At 30.9% G+C, this 10,890-nt stretch overlaps 1 pseudogene; it reads right to left on the bottom strand.

Annotated features, from left to right (window-relative positions):
* Positions 1–3,479: 3,479 nt before the first annotated feature.
* LOC149542801 (chaperone protein dnaJ 20, chloroplastic-like) lies at positions 3,480–7,234 on the bottom strand (annotated as a pseudogene).
* Between the last annotated feature and the right edge of the window lie 3,656 nt (positions 7,235–10,890).

Raw genomic sequence — 10,890 nt, 5'->3', positions numbered from 1 at the left:
ACTTTAAAGACCAAATTTTGTGTTCATTGAGGTTGGCATTTGAGATTATCTTTTGGATATTAAGGGTGTCAAAGATTTGGGCTCAAGTTTAGGTAGGCTATCTATGCAATTCTGCCTCATAAGAAAAACTCATTGCTTCCACAATTCTATCAAAGATAAGTGCACCTAAAAGATTTTTATTACTAGAGTCCACTTTAAAGACCAAATTTTATGTTCATAGTGGTTAGTGTTTGAGATGATCTATTGGATACCAAGGGTGTCAAAGAGTTAGCCTCAAGTTTAGGTAGGCTATGTATGCAATTTTGTATCATAAGAAAAAATTTATTGCTTCCACAATTCTATCAGAAGATAAGATCATTTGCCATCAAAATCAGAGACCAAAAACTTTGTTTTAGATTCCTGTCAACTTTGTTGCCTTCATTCTTTGTGTTTTTACAGTTTTACACATACATATCTTTAGTTAATTTGAACAAGCCCTAAGGAAAGCTCTTAAAAGTTGAAACCATTAATGGCTAGAAGTAATTATCTAATGACATTTTATAGAGACATACGTTGGAACTACATTACATTTTCACTAAATGGCATTTTCAAGAGAGGCAATAGTTGGTGAATGGAAAGAAATTCATTATTACTTACACCACAAAATGAATCATCTAGGCCTATGGAATATATCTTACTTTCATGTGCAATGATAAGGTGGCTTGAGAACATGTCCTTGTCCCCTTACATTAATTTATCTTGCAGCATCACATTAGTCTATTTCTTCAACTTTTTTGATGATATGGAAGCCTAGAGGAAAACATTTCTTCAAAAGGGGCTTGTAATTTGGAAAATTAAATATGACAAATAACATTCAATGGCACTCTCTGTTAATTATGTAAATTTTTTGCAGTGTAGTATGGGAGTTATGCTTGACTTTTCAAGGAGATCAGTTATCCTACCAGAGTTGGGGTGATGGGTACAGTAGCATTTTGACTTTAATATAATTTTCTATTTAGGGAATGGAGTTAAATTTTAACTATTGTGGAATTTGAGAGATGTTTAGTTATTAGAAGAGTCTCCCTTTTTGCTGTTAGTTTTCTACACTGGTGTTCTATAGCTAATTTGAGAAAAAAATCCCTTGAATTTGAAACCAGAGGATGAAACCCTTTTCGCTCCCTTTGGCAGTCTCATCAAGAGCTATAGTTGTACTTAAGCTATTATCTTTCTTCATTCTTGGTGGACTACCATAGATGTATGCAAGACACAATTTTTGGGAATATTAAAGAATTATCATCTCTTTATGGACATAATAGCTATTTGTGAGTTTGTTTTCAAGTTTTTTAGGACTCATGAACATTTATTATGATTTTTTAGGATTCATTTTTAGACTAGAATGGGAGAGGCTATTAGAAATATTCTATAACTAGGAGATCTACCATGTAAAGGTGATGACTATGATTGAACATTATAAAGAAAAGAAGCCTCTTATTCTATGTGAAAATTATTCTTGCTTCTATATGCTCTTCCAAAATTCTGAAATTAATTACATGGAATCAGAGTGGATAAGGGGAAAAAAAAATTTCATGCATTAGGATTAGGAAAAGTTTGATGTACCAACTACATTGCAACTATTGGGTACAGAATTTCCATATAATGAAGGATTCAAAGTCACCTTTATGACTAGTTAAAATCAAAATTTTGGTGGCTTGAAGATGAGATTTTTTGGTCTAGTAATCTATCCTTGGTAGTGTCCTTAAATCCATCTTCAATATGCTCTATCAGTGGTTTTGAAACACAACTAAGTATTGGCAATATGATGCAACTATTTTCAAAGGGCTAAGTACTTTTTGAATAGGAAGCTCAAGCTAGAAGCATTGATTGCATTTCAAGACATTGAAGAATGTGACACTGATGAAGGTGGTGATGATGTTTCTCAAACATTTCGTGAGGAATTTTCATTTTAAAATGTTATTGTTGGGAGTGAATGTTTCTCATTCACTCCTAACAATAACACAGTATAGCTATACATCTCTTCCACTAATAGCTATGCATCCTTTCCACAAACAAGTCTCTAATGTCCATAACTTGCATTCAACATTTTTATATACCCATAGCGATGTAATAAACAGAAGCGCTAACAAATTAATTTGTTAAAAAATTAAATTATTATTCTCCAAATGCAGCAATGAAGAGGTCTAATTCTTGCAACATAAAAAAAATTAAGCTTGTAATTCTTGCAAACTTAAAGGTTTGTTGGAGAGGTGGGACTAACTCCAATTTGAAGATATGAAGGGGAGAACTTTGAGTTTGAGGACATCAACTCATAAATTCATTTTTCAAGTATCAAGTGACAAAATTAGTCAGCAACAAATAAAATTAGACATTCATTGAAGACACAGTTCATAAAAAGTGTCAAATCAGCAATAATCTAGAAAATACATCAAGTTGTCTATTTTGAAAAAAGGTAGTGCCTTGCAAATAGGAGGGACAAAATCCCTTCTGAGTCCACAAGAATTGGAAGGGAAAAAGATAAAAACCCTTTCATGCTCTTATCAAGTTTGGATGGAAACCCAAATCTTGTTCAAGGACAAAAACCCTCGGTATTGTCACTGTTGATTTAAGGGAAAAACCCCCTAATTCAGTAGATTTACAAGTATTTCCATAGAATTTACAATATGATTTACTTTGGGTATTGTATTATGGTTTATTGGTCTAACTATATTCATAAATTATTAAATCATTGATAAATCTATTATCGATAAGTAGGAGATAATTTCCACAGCAATTCAAATTGTGATATTGCTATCAGGATTTAACTGTGTGATTTTAAGTCAAACTTATTGACCCATGCTTCATGAGTAGTGATTCAACATGAATCCATCTCTCTTGAGAATAAATCGAACACTTCCCACCCCTTAGAAAATCTCCTAAACAAAAAAACACATTTTCTAATTCACATTCATACTGAAGCACATTATTCCTTAAGCATCTCAGTCATAGCCTAAACCACATTAATCCTAAAATTAATCTCACTAAAATTCTTTTAGATGTTCTATTGTTTCACTTTTTATAAAAAAACTAAAAGGTATATGTGTTTATAAAAAGCTCACACCTATGTTAAACAAAAGCTCTTAGCTACGTTAAATAATAATGTTAGGTATAATACAAATGACATCCTGAAGCATATTCTCACTATTTTAAGCCAAAATTCTTTTCCATTAAGAAAGATATATAATAAAATTCATTGCTTCACTCTAGCATCAATTCACAACTAAGGAAACTGATACAAAATAAACTTCAATATTATATGTATAATAACTCATAATAGCTTACTTTGGAATAACACAAGCTTGCCAAGTACTATAAGAACTTAGAAGTCAAAAGTGGACTAGTATCTGGGAAGAAGGTTTCAATCCAATGCAACTTTTCATGCTTATGAAGGTCCTCTTTTGTAGTCCACAAAATAGGCTTTTTTGTTAGAGAAATTTGAGTATTATCTAATTACAAGTAGAATTCCTCTTCTGACACATCCTAGTAGCCAAGAAAATGGTTGACTCTCATTGTTTACATCACCCCTCCATTTAAAATTTGAGAGCTAAGCTTCCCACCTTGATTTCCATTCTTCTTTCATAAGTTCTTCCTTGAATTCAATAACTAAACTCAGTATGGAATGGTAAAATAGTAAACATTACTATTATAGAGCACAAAGCACATATTTATCACGCACAGAATAGTAGAACATGATTCTGGAAGAAATAAAATATTTAATGCAAGAACCCCTAACAACTAAGAGGTACATGAATCCTATCAAACAAGCTAGGATCAATAATGTCATTATCGTTACTTAGCATATGTAGTCCTTGAATATGGTAAGAGGAATTGGTACTTCAAAGCTCAAATGTATTTACTTTTAATCAAGAAAGTTCTAGTTCTCATTGCATGCAAACATCATTAGTATAATTATATATTATATATTTTGAGGTCCATCAGGAAAAGTGGTATTAACTACTAGCAAAGTGATATGACCTAGACTCAGAGGGTTAAAAGCTTGAATAAGAGTACACTTTGCAAGTTGCTAAAATTTTGGTAAAGAGTTGATTTGACTGGTTTCACTAAAGAGGTCATCTAAGGAGTATTAATTTGGAAAAAAATTCAATTAAAAATAAATTGAGATATATTACCATAGTTAATGGCTGAAAAATTATAGAAAGATCTTATTCAACAACAAGATGATGAGTTGATAAAGTGAGAAGTAAAGCAGACTAAGATGTAGAACCGAAAACTTCAACAATTGGAAGAACCAATTTTTATTATTGCAAATTTAGATGTAAAAAGGCATAACCACAAAATCAACCTTCACCCACCATCAACCATTAAAGCATGGGAAAAATATTACAAGTTGTTTATACTAAAATAAAATGTCGAAAGTTATAGAGAAAGCCAAAACATATTATATATGTTGGATATTTAAGCAGAGAAAGCCACAGAGCCAAATCTCCAAAGATAAATAATGGTAGAAGTATGATTCAACAATTTGTTAATGGAGAGTTGGATATCAAAATAGAAATTGAAATTTAAAAAGATGGTCACCTTGAACAACTAGATTAAATTTTTCCTTGTGATAATATGTTGGATTACCAAATAACAATTGAAGCAAAATAGACACAGTTCCTAAATTTTCAACTCCCAAAACTTGATAAATTTACTAATTTTAATACAAGTTTAGTTACAATTGAACTTTTGATATTAGAACATGCACACAGGATAGAGGAATTTTATTATGATTCAATCAAAGAAGGGCGCAAATCCAAATTTACTAATGAAAAAAATATAAATATATGAAAACAAAGATTGAGTTGTTTTACTATAGTGGATATTTAGGGGGATAAACAGACACTTTGCTAAGGCATTGTCAGAAAGACTAGGCAACTAAAGATTAAACCACAAGAACTTTAAAAATAAATCAGCTTATCTAATCAAAGTTGGAAAACAAAAATAGAATTTAAAAAATCAAAAACAAAAACAAAAAAGTACAAATCCCCAACCATCAAATTTAGATACCATAAAAGCATAAAACATTTATGGGAAAATACAAACTACATATCATGAGCAACCAAAATTTGATTTTTTTCATTGCATTAGATATACATTCAAAGTTCTCAAACCTTCAACCATAAGAAAAGAAAAACATTTTATAGGGTTAGTTGAAAGAAATTAGATGCCCAAATAAACTTTGCAAATCGGACAAATAGAAGAGATGGGCAAAATCTTCCACACCATAACTTGAAATATAAAACTTTCCATCCCCAGACACCTATGGACTACACAAATCTAAAGCATTATTTCTCGATCACTCATTGCAAGTAGGTATCAAGTTGATTTATAAACTCAGAGCTTCAAATATCAAATAATCAAACACCAACACAAGTTAGCTCCTTTGACATAGTTATGGTTGGAGATCCAAAAAAAAAATCAATTTTGATTACTTAACCAAACAAAGCATAGAACAACACAGATCTTGACCCCCAAAACATGCATTCTTTTACAAATTTGAACCCTAAATCTCAATTCCAAGCATAAGCAAACCTTCACAAAGTTGAAATCTTAATAACCAAAAATTGCAACTTCAATGCATCAAATGGTAATAACCTTGTCATAATCAACTCATCTCATATATATTTTAAAGCAAATAAACAATCAAGAAATCATCAGCTTTGATTGAGTGGATCCAAACGATCAAAAAGACAAAATCTATTTTCACTCTTGTGACCACTCTAGAGAGAGAGTTTTTATTGAATCTTCTTGATTGAAATTTTATGAGTTAAAATTAGCAAAAGAGAATCAATATTCATTGAATCTACTTGAATGATAATTTAGGTGTCTAAAGTAACCAAAACTAGTAAGTACATTGAATTTTCTTGAAATATGCAATCAAGATTGATAGATAATTGTCACACAAAACCAGTAGGAACATAAGGGTAAAAGTAATAAACTAGTCAATTGGCTCTACTTGAATGGATTTTTAAACCAAAAATACGAATATGTCTTTAGCTTAAGCAATTTTTAAAAGTGAAAAAGTCATCAAATAAAACAAAATTCATTTTCTCAATGCCCTTACCTCTTGTGGAAACTATAGATCACAAAAATTGAAACATAAAAATGCTAATGCACTTATACCCATTAAATATATAGCAACACATCACAAAGTTGGACTACTAGACATAAAAATAATGGATCTCTTATGTTACACATCTCTTTTTAAAACTTTTATGTTAACAATACACACAATCTAATCTAGAAATTGCAAATAAAAATGATAACTTGCATATATCCATTAAATATTTATCAACACATCACAAGACCATGAATTTTAGCCACATAACACAAAAATCCAAACATGAAAAGTTCTACTTTACATATATACTCATTGAATATATATATATATATATATATATATATATATTAACACATCACAAAACCAAAATTTGAATTATAAAACCCACAAATTGAGGCATAAAACTAATTTGCAAACACTCATTGAATCAGAATGTTAACTGTAGCCTGTAATACAACATTTTAGGCATAAAAATGCCACTTTGCATATATATCAATGCATCACTAAGCCATAAAGTAAGCTAGTGTTCCTATACTCATTGAATATACACCAACACATCAAAAACTAGAATGTTACCCATAGATCACACAAATTCAGACATACCGATTGAATATACATCAACACATACCATAGAAATGCTCCAACAGTAGCATGAAGGTTTTAAAAATGAAAAAGTCATCAAACAAAAAAAAATTTGTTTGCTCAATGCCCTTACCTCTTGTGGGAATTCTCCAAGGAAATTTTTTTTTAAAATGTGTGTGTTTCTAGAAGCTCTAGAGGCAAACCCCATTGCAAGATGACTATCATATAAATTCTTCCTCCAAGGAATAGAGAGAATCTCATAAGCCTCTTGCACTTCAATAAACCCTCTCATTACTCCTTTGCATGCTCAGGAGGACACACTTTAGGATAATACTTTCTAGCCAATTGTCGATATGCCTGCTTGATATCATCTAACCCCACATTGCTAGATATACCAAGCAATTCATAAAAGCTCTGAGATGATTGTTGCTTCATAGAGCCCATCATTTCTCTAGTAGAGGGACTCAAGGGATACCTCATTGAATTAGTAGCAGGACCACCTATAGGAATCATTTGTTTGTTACCTGTGAAGCCCCAATACCTACAAATTTCCATGATACCCTTATACACAGGAATGAAATAATGATATGGCAATAATATGGCATGAATAAAGATTAAATTTTAACATACTTTTTGACCAACTTGAGAATACTTAGGAAATTTTTGACCAATATGGGGATGGAAATAAAAAAATTAAGGAAATCATGCCTTTGGTTGAAAAATAAGTGCAAATGTACTAGTGGCAAGACACTTCCCAACATAAATATAGATAACCTCCCCAAATCTCAAAAAGTTAAATCTCATAAATCACAATAAGCACATTAGACCTATACAAGCAACTAGAAAGCACCAATAGATAACCAATCAATTGGTAAGTTTGAATGTGATCTCAAGAAATGTTGGAATGATTACCATTGAGATATTGTGATAGGGCATGGTCTTCTTGATGATTTAGGGAAGTCAATTTCCAGTACTTGCAATCTACACAAAATCTAAACATGTACAAATGCATATATATCTAAACTAAAAAGGTAATGGTAGGGAGTGGTACATTGTGTAGATTCTGACTAGTAGGTGACTATGACTCCCTCTTTTAACCACACAAATATTTTAATCATAAAGTAAAACATACATGTATGTCATACACATGCAAGTATGGGGTAAATAACCATAAAACCATATATAAATTCATCCATATAACTATAATTACGAAAGTAATTGAAATCACTATATGAAATATAGAAAGGATCATTAGCGAAGGAATAACCATGAACACATGAAATAATCGAGTATCAAGTAGCTCATTAAATATATAATCTAAGTATGAAATAGCATCAATAAAATTAGGTAACCAAGTACCACTAAATTATAATACATAACTAAAAATTTAGCCTAAAATATTTTGTCAATATAATATGAAAAGTAAACTAGGGCTAGGCACAACATACTTGGAGAAGATGAGTGAATTGGACCAAGTAAATTACCACAAGGAGAAAGAAGATATGAACCTCTCTTCAAAAAATATGTAAGAATACACCATGCACTAGATCAAATCATCAAAGACAAAGATTCAATAGTTGTGACAAGAAACAAATTAAAGAATGATGCATGTTTATTATGTGAGTTTGAACCAAGAATAGTTAAGGATGCACTAGATAATGAATATTGGAATAAAGAAAGAATAAGGAAATTGATCAAACTAAGAAGAAAAATACATGGACATTGGTACTAAGGCCAAAGTATAATAATATGATTGGAATAAAGTGGGTATTCATAAACAAGCTAAATATTAAAGGTGAATTCATAAGGAACAAAGAAAGATTAGTTTCTGAGGGATATACACAAGAAGAAGGAATTGATAATAGAGAAAATTTTGCCCCAGTTACAAGGTTAGGAGTAAGAAAATTGATTGCATATGCTTCTTACAAAGGTTTCAAATTATATCAAATGGGTGTTAATCTGAATTTTTGAATGGAATCTTGGAAGAAGAAGTCTATATTGAATATCCTAGAGGATTGTTGAATCTAGCAAGAGGAACATGGTATTTAAATTGTACAAAGAGGTATATAGTTTGAAACAAGCCCCTAGAGCATGGTATGAAATGTTACACACATATTGGGTGAAAAATAATTTTACAAGAACTAATGATAATAGAAATTTATACTTGAAGAGTGAATCTGAGAATAAGATATTGCTAGCTAGATTTTTTGTTGATGATATCATATTTGGAGGATATGATTTATTATGCAAACCATTTTCTAATGAGATGAAGAAATAATTTGAGATGTCAATGTTTGGAGAGATCAAATTCTTTTTTTTTTTTTTGCAAGTTTATCAAATGAAAGGAGGTATATACATTACATAATCAAATTATATCAAGGTGATATTGAAGGCCTTTAGAATGGAAGATTCAAGACTAGCTAGAACACTTATGGCTAATGAACATAAACTTCCAAAGAATGATGATTTTGCTAAATTTAGTCAAACATTGTATATGTTAATGATAGGAAATTTATACTATGTTTTTCATAGTAGACCTAGAAGAAAATTTATATTTCCCAATTCATAATAGAGGTTGAATATGTTGCAATGGCATTAAATTATTCTAACATCATGTAGATATAAAAATTGTTAGAAGGTATGACAGAAGAGATTATTGAACCTGTAGTGATATATTATGATATCACCAATGCTATATATTAACATGAATGTTGATGGTATTCCTTTGGGGGAGTATCCTAAGTATTGGACATATGGATAGCATGATTGATGTGTTGCATCCATGACTATGTTTGTCATTAATGTCAACATAGTATTGTTTCTATGAAGATTGGCAGAGTAGTAGATAGAGAATGAGGTTGTATAGACTATGTATTGATAATTTGGTCAAATGTACTTGAGGTTCTGTTCTACATTGTATCCTAATGAAGTGGCAAAGTGCACATACAAGGAATTGAAGGCATGAAAATTTTATTCAAGAATTATAAGAGATAGTAAGCAAATGGAGTACCTAATAAGTGCTTTTTGATGTTTGGATTTTATCTCCTAACAGGGATAGAATCAAGATGAGAACAATTAGATAGTAATAATAGACATCTTCATGATTATGCCAACAAGTGCACAAGGTTAGAGGTCACACGTGTGAGAAGTTGTGATGTCAATGAGCTGACAATATTGTGTAATTATAAAATAATTATAATATCTTAATGAGGTCCTATTATAATTAATTAGTAAATCCTCAAGGCCAACTCAAGGAATAATTTTGAGGATATGGTATAAAGGAATGTTATTTTTCCTTGTTATGAGGTGTGTGATTTATGTGTGAAGTGTGAATTGTACAATTAATATGCAAAGTTGGTAAATATAGTAAGTGATCTAAGGGATTATAGGATGTGAGTTGGAAGATATGGTATTAAGTTTAGAAGATGATTGGTTAGGTCAAGAGAACATAGGAGTTAATGATTATTCAATTCTATTATTTTGCAAGAAATAATATAGAGATTAGTTGGACAGTGATTTTGGTGATCTTACCCTTGAAGTTGTTGCGATAGTAGGTCCAACTGCCTTCTACAACTCCTAACAGGTTTGGAATCTCCTAATAGGAATTCAAAGTCTCCTAACAAGAACTGATATGTATTGAATGTATTTCATTGATGCTTAACAAATTCCATCCTCTTACAAGAAACTTTTATTTTTAGTACATCATTTTGTGGGTACCATCCCTGCTGAGGGTTTCCCTCTAATCAAGGGTTCCCCCAGTTAACATGCCTAGTATTTTTATGTATGTGTTCTTGGAAATATAAGAGTAACTAAGAGTGGAGGGTTGAATCAATTACTATTAAAATAAATCTCAAATCCCTTAGATGTCAATATAGAACACAAACTTCACTAAAAATACTAATGCTTGGTAAACACACAAGCACTGAGTTTACTCTAGTAAATATTGTAACTTGATAAGCACTAAAATATAAATCTTATGATAATTAATTGTGATTAACCTTACCAAACTTAGTTTCATACACATAAAATAAATAGAATGAACACAAGTGACACCAAGATTTAATGTGGAAACCCAATTTGGAAAAACCACCAATTGCAACTAGTTACTAATTTTCACTCTTCTGAAGTGAGCCATGTTAGGTGCCAACCCTATTAAAGGTTACAAAACACACTATTAGGTGTGAACCTATTAGAGGATTCAATCATTCTAT

The sequence above is a fragment of the Cupressus sempervirens genome, chromosome 8 (genome assembly GCF_028749045.1).
Source record: "Cupressus sempervirens isolate cs-2001-9-10 chromosome 8, ASM2874904v1, whole genome shotgun sequence".
NCBI classification, from domain to species: Eukaryota; Viridiplantae; Streptophyta; class Pinopsida; order Cupressales; family Cupressaceae; genus Cupressus; species Cupressus sempervirens.
Note: the sequence above shows the minus strand (reverse complement) of the source record. Positions and strands in the feature narration are given on the sequence as shown.